Source organism: Chionomys nivalis, chromosome X (assembly GCF_950005125.1).
Source record: "Chionomys nivalis chromosome X, mChiNiv1.1, whole genome shotgun sequence".
NCBI lineage: Eukaryota > Metazoa > Chordata > Mammalia > Rodentia > Cricetidae > Chionomys > Chionomys nivalis.
The window spans coordinates 31,320,720-31,331,057 of NC_080112.1; positions in this window are offsets into that span (position 1 = coordinate 31,320,720).

Sequence of the window (10,338 nt, forward strand, 5' to 3'; positions counted from 1 at the left end):
CTGCAGTAGATGGGAATTAACAGATACCCATAACTGACACAAGGTGTAGAGAGTGAGAGACTTTGGAGTACTTTGTCCTAAATGAGATGTCTTTATCCAACCCTAGTCCTCCAAGCTCGGGGATCTATGCTGAAGAGGAGACAGAAAGATTGTGAATGCCAGAGGTCATGATTGACTCCAAGGAAACAGTGTCTTCTAGACACAACATGAAGCACATATGAGCTCACAGAGACTGTGACAACACACAGGACCTGCACAGACCCAAGCCTGGCAAAATCCCCAGCACTGAGAAGGGGAAGTGGACACCAAGTCCTACCCATAACCAAGAAGTCATTTGTGATTGATACCTATCAGAAAAGAAGAAACCAGTTTTCTCTAATAGAGTGTCACTGAGCTATCAACCATGCTGCAGGGCAGGCCCCATGCCCGGGAGTGCTTGGCCAACATAAAACAGACTCCATGTTTTTTGTGTGCTTTTGCTTTGCTTGTCTTTTTTGCTATTTGTTGATTATCCATTCATTTATTTGGAGAGAGAAAGAACATGAAGTTGGATGGGTAGGGAAGTGGGGAGGATCTATGAGGAGTTGGAAGAAACAAAAGAATATGATAAAATATATTGTATGGAAGTTTTTTTTAAGTGAATAAATAAAAAATCTTAAGGATTGTGTACTCATTCAGATTTAGCTGTGTTTTTGTCTTTCCTGTGCTCTTTGTTCTGTATGGTATTCTACTTCCACCTAAAGAACTCCTTTTCTCACTTATTTTGTTGTCTGATTTTTATTTGTGAGAACATTTACTTTGTCTTCTCTTTTTGAAATAGTTTCACTAAGTTGACTTCTGGGATGGTAAGCAGTTTTAGGATGTCTTCTGGCATTTCTGCTTTCTTTTGAAAAGGCAGTTGTTGAAAATACTGTTATTGCTATTTTGGCAATGTTTCTTTTTTCCCTTTGGAAATTTTTGGTGTATCCTACAAAGAGTTCATAGGAATTCTTAAACTGATATTTTGACCATATTGGCCATCATTTCTTTGATTGGTCTTTTTTGGCTCTTCAGTTTTTATTCTTAAAGACTAAACTAATCACACATCTTAGATTCTTTAATTTTGTTCCATATGTTTCTTCTTATATTTTTACATCTTTATATTTTCTATCAATTGTGAATGGTTCCAGTTTATTCTCTTTGCTGCTATTAAATTCATCTATTGAATTCTTAATTTTGGTAAAAGTGCTTTTCAATTATAGAATTCCTTTTGAATCTATCTGCCTATGTATTACTACTTTTACAAGTTGTTTATTTTAATGTGCATGCACTTGTGTGTGCATGTATGTGTGTGTGCCACCTCATGGGATCTGGAGAGCCAACTCACCAACCCTCTAGTGAAATTCTTAAGTCTTTTGCTTTCTTAATTGTATTTCAATGGTTATTTAAAGTTCTTCCCCTCTAGAAATATGAAAATATTTGTCACTTATTTGTCTATTTTTATGGTCTGGTCTTCCTCTTGATTTATTATTTGTTCATATTTCTTGACATGTGAAGGACTTTTTGCTTGGAGGCAAGACATTGTATATTGAAAATTGTGGAATGTTTTTCTTGCAGGATTAAACAGTATTGAAGTGTGCCTTGATTTGCTTGATGGTAGATATTATCTTTGTCATGGCTGATCTATCTACAGTTTGCTGTTACTAGTAAGGGACATTTTTGTTCCTAGGGATTTTTCTCTTCTATTGTTGCCATTTAAAGATTAGTATGCTGAAAAGGGCCAACCCCTTTTCTAATCTGATTCCCTAGTGCTATCAGATTACTGAAATATTTTCCTAGATATTTTGCATCCTAAATATTCCTTTCTCTTTGAATTTGGTACTTTAATTTGAGGTATATGTATAAGTTGGAAATCAGGGAATATCTGAAAATAAGATTATACTAGAGTTTTCTTGATCACCTCCCTCATCCCAGCTGAGTTCAGGGTTCCCTTCCCTGGTCATACCAAAGCTGAATGTCTCTCTGAATTTTGGACAGATTTTCAACAGGCCTTTGACCATTGCTTTCTGGTGGGCCTCTATTTATTCCTGCTGCAACGAGCCAGCAAATTTTCTAAAGGAAAAGCCCAAGCAAATGTGGTACTCACATTAATTTATTCCCCTCCTCTTGAAAGATTCACTCCTGCAATCATTCCTGTCTTCTTGTGCTCCAACATCTCCAAATACTTCATATGTTCTTCAGCTTTTGAGATGGTTTTTGTCAGGAAGTTATGCTGAGAAAGATGCTCTTTGTGATTTAAAACTGAAGATCCTTTTATTTTATTTTGAGATGTTTTCACTCAGTGTTTATACTACCAATATAGCTTTTAGAAATAATTTCTTTCTCTTATATCCACTAGTTTTTGAAAAGTAAAAAAAAGTTATGATTTTGATCCAAATTTTTTTGATAAATTTATTTGATTATTTATTTTTATACGTATTTGTGTTTTGCCTGCATATATGTCAGGACAACATGTGGGTACAGTGCCCGAGGGGGTCAGAAGAGGGCATTGGCTTCCCTAGGATTAGAACGACAGACACTTGTGAGCTGCTATGTGGGTGCTAGAAATCAAACCCAGGTCCTCTGGAAGAGCAACCAGTGCTCTTAACTGTCGAACCATCTGTCCAGCACCTGCCCACCCCCAAATTTATTTGAATTGTGTGAGCTTTCCTTAGGTGATCTTTCTTTCCTCCCATGCTGGTACCTGTGTTCCCTAGTAATTTTGTTTCACTATTATGTTCCTCTTTGGCAAATAGATACCAAGATGATGTAGAATTTTCATCATCTTTCTAGACTGTAAAAGGGAACTCCTGCAACTTCTCTGGCAGAGGCAGGTGGGACTTGCCTTCAGATTCAGCTTTGTATAACTTTCCTTACCTCTTGGGTGGTGTGGTTTGAATTGCAACAGCTCCCATAGGCTCATATATTTGAATGTTTGGTTCGCAGTTGATAGAACTGTTTAGGAAGGATTAGAAGGCCATTAGTGATGGGCTTTGAAGTTTCAAATACCCGCACCATTCCCAGTCTCCCCCTCAGCTCTCAGTTACTACCTCAGCGCCATACCTGCCTGGCTGCTGCCATGTTCCATGAAGATCATTGGCTAACCCTCTGGAAACTGTAAGCGAGTCATCAATTAAATATTTTCTTTTATAGACTGCCTTGGTTTGTGGTATCTCTTCTCAGCAATAAACAGTAGCTAGAGAGGTGGGACACTCGTTGAGATTTTAATGAGGCTGACATATTTGTAAGAACTAAAAAACTTTAGCTATGGGTCATAGAGTTTATGCCATAATAATTTTCTCCACTTTCTAGCTCTGTCTGGAAGGAAGCAAAAATTTTGTGGAAGCTCCTCTTTCTGGACTTTGAGGTGTCTGTTCAGGCCTTCACACTCTGAAACCTACTTACTGGGGTATGACTGATCCTGTACAGAATTAAGAGGCAATTATACAGGTGTGATGAGGCCTTGGGCACCAGAGATGCATGTTTTTGCTGATATCTTCCAAGAATCTTTTGTAACTTTTGGTCCACCTCTGAATTTATGTGGTAACCACAAAAAATATGTCAATGCTATTGATGAATATTAGAAAACTATGTGTTCCGTTTGAAGAGACTTGAACATTGCTTAGAATAAGGTATTCAAAAATTAACCTGTCATCATGAGAAAGCAAACTAAAATATATTTGGATGAAATGAAATTTTGGCTTAAAACACTGAATATTCTAATACTGGTGTACATGATTTAGTTAAGCTCCAAATCTCCATTGAAAGGAGAGTGAATACAATTTCATTGAAGTTAGAGACATGCCTGCTGCAATTTCAGCACTTCCCAAACTATCCTTAACAAGGACGCCAAATACATTGGTGTAACTCAAAAACCAATGTTAACTAGGCTTCTGTTTTGCTGATGCCCCTTTCAGTACCACTCCTATCCTACCGTGTAGCATGAATCTCCAGAACAGGGAAAATCAGTAGTCACATATAGCTTGCTAAATTTCTGTTTGGGAGAAATGCTGTTTTATTCCAGTAGCTTATAAAATAACAGTTCAAAAATGTCAATCAAAAATAACATCCCTAGTTGCCTGCATGTTTTAGTTCATTTGTCTGTATGTTTTAGTTCATATCGTCCCCCTCAAATCAGATCTTTTGAGTAAACCTGAGTGAAGAATTTTATTCAGGAAGTGATGCCAGACTATATTACTAGGGATACAGGGATGTGAAAGAATAGCCAAGACGGGTTCTTTTTAACATGGAATGTGGAGGCAGTCTTGCCCAGAAAGCATACCAGGTCTTGAAAAGTGAGCAAACTGAGGAATTTATTAATCAACTTCAATCCTTATGAATCTGAAGGCAGTATGTAGAGATATAATGACATACCCACAATATCTGCTACATATTCTAAGCAATACTGCAAAAGATGATGTATCATATACATATGATATGTTTCCTATTTTTCTTGTATACCTCATAGCACTGCTTTTTAACTAATTAAATATTGTGTATGGGTGTTTTGCCTATATGTATGCCTATATAGTATGCATCCAGTGCCTCAGAGTCCAGAAGAGGGTGTCTGATCCCCTGGAACTGGGGTTATAGAGGGCTGTTATGCTAGGAATTAAGCCTAGGTCCTCTGGAAGAGCAGCTAGTGTCCTTAATTATTGAGCCACCTCTCCAGCCCAAGCCCTGCAATTTAAAATCCTAACTAAGTTTACCTTCCATAGCAAATACAACTTCTATCTGGAGTTTTTCCTCTAACTTTGTGGGTACAAGTGACATTACTAATTATGCGCACCATCATGGCATTCATCTTTAAAAGTTACTTGAATAATTTTGCTCTTGGGCAACTCTCTGTTATTGTATTATAGTTACTTACAAATAAATTCCACCCCCCTTTACAAGATATTTTATCCTTGAAGAGACAGACAAACCGTTTTCAGCATTTTAAACTTGCAGCATTTATCACAGTTGCTTGGCAGGACAAGAACTCAATCAATGTTTGTTGAATAATTGTAACTCAAAAGAAACAATGTGGTGAAGGCTGAATTGAAGTATGAAGAATTTGCTCCTTATTTCTAGCAGTAAGAGAATTTAGTAATTTACTTTTGGAATAGTTGTCAATATTTGTTGGATGAAGTTTTATCTAGACAGTCAGATATTTAAATAAATGCCAAAAGGTGGTGCAAAATTACCTCATGCCATCTGGACCACATAACACATGTATGGGTGTGTCTGTTCTGAAGTCATTCTTAGAACTGGTTAAGTATGTCTTCAGGAATTTTCAGACTTTTAAGGACAGATACTTTCCTTTTAAAATTTATTTTCTAATTTTGAGTTGCACACAATAATGAATTTCATTATAACATTTTCTTAAATATATATCCTTGTACTTTGTAACTACTCACTTCCCCACTGCCATTCCTGGTCTACTATTTTCCCCTCCATTCCTCGCCCTAATAGTTCCCTTCTGTTTTGATCACACAGATGTTTTCTCTAGCTACTATTGGCCTTTGTTTAGACAAATGTAAAAGCCAGCATAGTTTCATTTGCCTTTTCAAAACAAAACAGAATAAACTGGTTTTGCATGAATTACAATGAATTTTTATAGCCATTTTTATATATTAAGTGCTATTAATCAGGAGAAGTAATCTGAGTTAAGGTTTTGTCCTAAATGAGTAAAAATGGGAGCATAATTGGCAATGGTTTTCCTTCTCCTATTTTTGTGCTGTTCTACTTAATATTTGGCAGATGGAGTATGAATAGAAATGCTTAAGTTAGAATGCTTTATGGGGTTTTAAACTGTTGTTAATTAGTCATGAAATAATTTTAATTACTTAAAAATTCCATTATGACCATGTTTCAAATATGTGCTTCATTTTGGCAAACTACTACAGACCATCATTTTATAAATCATTTTACTTACACTTAAGTTTGTGGGAAGGAAAATAAGGTGGATATACTTAATATATTCATAGAGAAGAAATCTTACAGGGCAAAGAGAAACTGTTTACCTCAAATTGAATTATAAAAACCTTGAAGTCTTTTGATGGAGGAGTTACTTTCATTTAATAAAGAAACTGCCTTGGCCCATTTATAGGCCAACCCTTAGGTGGGTGGAGTAAACAGAACAGAATGCTGGGAGAAAGAAGCTGAGTCGTGAGTCGCCATGATTCTTCCACTCCAGACAGACGCAGGTTAAGATCTTTCCTGGTAAACCAGCTCGTGGTACTACACAGAATATTAGAAATGGGTTAGATCAATATGTAAGAGCTAGCCAATAAGAGGCTGGAACTAATGGGCCAGGCAGTGATTAAAAGAATACAGTTTCCGTGTAATTATTTCGGGGCATAAGCTAGCCATGCGGGCAGCTGGGTGCCGGGGACGCAGCCTCGCCGCTCTTATTACAACAGTCTTTGGCACTTTATCAGCAGTTCAAAGCAAATTTTAAAAAGTTAGAAAGTAGTATGAAAGAGTATTGGTGTACAGAAGAGTTCCACAATAGCCCAGAACAGAGTATAATAAAGGTTTATTTATTGGAGGATAAACTCACAGAAAGGGTAGTGATATGTAGTCTTCTGTGTGCACTAGGAACTGAAACAAAATCCAGCAGTCAAGAGGCCTGCACAAAAGAAGGCTTTTTGTCTGCATTTATAGTATGTGAGATCACACTCAAAATGGGCCAGTATTTAAGAGGCTATTGGCTGAAAGAATTCCCACAGAAAAAGAGAAGAGGGATCAACTGAATGTAAACATCTTCTACACTCTTCTTACTCTCTGTACTCTTTATTTGCCTCTTTGTATTTTTACTACTAGTATAGAGAAAAGAGATGGCAGCCATGGCTTAATGGCAGCCATTAGCTTCTCTTAATTTTCCCAGCTTTCATGAATTATAAAATTGCATCATAATTAAACACATAATTAAACATAACATAAATAAACACAAATTATGTATTCAAGATATACATGTATCTTGATATAACTATACATTGTTGAATTACTATCAAAATCAAGGTAACTAACATGTTCGTTTTCTCACAAGTTATTTAAAACATACTGGATTTTTTGTATTAGGTGAGAACAGGTAAGGTGTACTCACTGTAGCAATTTGCATGTTTATAATACATCACTATTATAGTCTCCATCCTGTGCTGCTGGCAGGACTTATTTACCAAATCATGAAAATTTGTTCTCTTGACTAACATCTCTCCATTTCCCCCACACTCTGATTCCTGGAAAGAACCATTCGACTTTGGTTCCATGGGTTCAACTATTTAAAATTTCATATGTAAGTAAAAGCACGCAGTACTTTGATTTTCTGTGTCTTGTTTATTTCACTTACCATAATGTCTGCCACGTTGTCCAAATGTCTGGATTTCCTTATTTTTAAAACCTGATAAAGTAAACATTTTTGATAGCTCTGGTAACTGTTGATGAGAAGGGGATGATGCTATGTATAAGGCATGAAGGAGTAGAAACTCCTCTGTTTATTAATCATTCAAATATTTGTTGAATGAGTAAACAAAAGATTAAGAAGGCATGTTCTCAATTTTAAGGGATTTATAATCTAGTAAGAGACATAATACATGCAGTCAAATGGCAATTATAAATTATAGACTAAGTATTGTTGGACAGGCTATAATATGTTTTTGTTTAAAATGTTAAATCCTTCCTCAGCAAAGCTGGAGAATCACTTCCTGTTTAGGAGTGCCTGTTGAGTCTTGAAATACTTTTATTTTTAATACGGTGTGTGTATGTATGTGTGTGTGTGTGTTATATGTGTATGTGGGTGTGGGCACATGAGTGGAGACCAGAGTTTGATTGTGTGTCTTTCTTAGTTATTGCGTGCATTATTTTTTGAGACAGGCTCCCCCTATGTACTTGTGTCTCACTAATTCAACCAGATGTCTCTAAGAATCCATCCACACCCATGCCCTTCTCATTCAGCATTGGAGTTACAGATGTGGGTTCTGTAGATCCAAAGTCAGGACCTCATGGTTGTACAGGAAGAATTTTACCAACTGAACCATTGTCTCAGTTCTTGAAAACACTTTAAAGACACAGCATCAAATCTTATCCTGAAGCATATATAGAATCTTAATAGGCACTTAGGAGAATAATCACAAGAGCTATATTGTCAATTTCTTCTTCCTGATTGTGCTTTCCCCTCATCTAATGCATGTTGGGGCAACCTTGAGGGGTGCCCAGGTCACAGGAGAAGCCTAAAATACCAAATCCCCTGGAGACTGTGTGAATTGAGAATTGAGGAAATGGTGGGGGGCTGGGTGGGGGTGGGGGAGAATCCTAAATATTTATACACTGAAGAATAACTAGATCAAAATCTAGGAACAGAATAACGGGAACACAATTGTTATAAGCAAACAACTACCACATGCAAAATTGTAACCCATGTATTTCATGTGACATTACATGTTCACAGTCTGAAAGAATAGGGTAGTCCTCAGGTCAAAAATATTGGTGAGAATACTGCATCAGAGACCTGGATTTGAGTAGGGCAGAAAGCCAGACATTAAGATTGAATAGTAGAGCTAAAAGAGTGCTTGAAACTTGGCACAACTCTGTTAGGAATTGTATGTCCTGACTCTATCACTCAGGTTAGAGTAGTTGATTCAATTTGTCATATCAATTTAAACATAGCAAACAGTGAGAACTTGTTCCCATTATTTGTGCAGAACTCACTGCTGCTTTCATACATTGGTTTTGATCTACTGAACTGTTCAGCCTGGTTTTAAGTGGGTGTCTTCTCCCAACACTCATTCTTGTCTCCAAAACAGGGGTGGGCTCTTTTGTTTTATTTAAATTTTTATTACATTTATGTGTGTATGTGCACATGTGTGGGCATATGTAGAGATCATAGGACAACTTCTTGCAGGAGTTTATTCTTTCCTTCCACCATATTGATTCATGTTGTTAGGTTTGGTGGCAAGCACCTTTAGCCACTGGGTCATCTTATAGCTATTTTTGTTTTGTTTTGTTTTAAGGCAGGATCTCACTGAGTAGCTCACGCTGGCCTTGAATTGGTTAAATCCAAGGACGGCCTCCTCCTGAGTGCTAGGATAACAGGCATGCACAACTATAACCATCTTTTCTATTACATGGCCATACATTCTCAGCTCTCTGTACTTACTTTCTGTCCCCACTGTTGCTGCCTTTAGTTTTCCTGTCATTTTCCCCTCCCTTAAAACAGAACAAAACCCTCCTAATTTCTCTCCCTGACTTCCATCTGACAGCTTGTTTTGTCTTAATGACTTTGCTATGGCCAAATAAAAGAAATCTTATTATGTTATTTGCAGGCCTTGTCTTTCATTACTCTCAGTTTTCACCTTTGCCATGATCATCTGAATGTGTGATGATTTGCTAAATATCTTGATACTCTCTACTTTTACACATGGTGGTTCTTTAATTTTAACCATTGTATTTCCTTCCTTCCATTTCCAGAATTTGATCCAGTCCATCTCCAGAGTGGGGCTATTTAGGACTGCTCCCTTTCCCTTAAATCTCAACCCACACAGACTCAGGGCATTTGGTACTTGGGGCAGTCACTGGGCAGCAGAGAGCTGGCTGGTTTATATTTCAGGAAGTGTGATACAAAGTTGACTACCCTATCCCATTCCTCCAACTCTTATGGAGCTAACAGTGAGTGAAGGCTGGGCATTGAAGAGGCCATCTGTTAACTAAAGTCAAGACAGCCAGAGACCAGGATCTAGAGACCCATAGATTGAAGGACAGTCTATAGTCAAGACACATGGGAGTTGAAGGCTTTGGACTTGTATACCTTCTCTGTCTGCTACTTTTATATTGCGCAGTTTGTTTGTACCACCTTAAATTCCTAAAAGTGACTGATAGAAGTTATCTTGATGCTGAAGGGAACTTGTTTTGTGCCAATTTAAAATCTCTTTATAAAATTTAATAGCAAGTACTCCTAAGTTTTGAATAGGTTTACATTGCAAAAACTCTCCCACTAATAGTCATTGCTAAACTAATTTTATTCTATAGGTAGAGAGGGCTAATTAAATCATTCGTAAGAATGAGATTTTAGAATAACTCCTCTCTTGTCTCAAGCAACATGGAATTTTAACTAAGTACCAGATAAATTAGTTCTGCCTCTGTGGCATTTTCCATAGCTAATGTTTTACAACTGTTCAAAAACATAATCAGTCATTGTAGAACAACAGGTTTTGCAGCTGCATTAACAAAGAGAGCTGCATAGTTTAGATTTGTTATGTTCACTAATCTTAATATTAAACACACACTAATAAAGATTCAATAAAGTCCTTTATTGACAACTCAACTACATATTGAGCATCT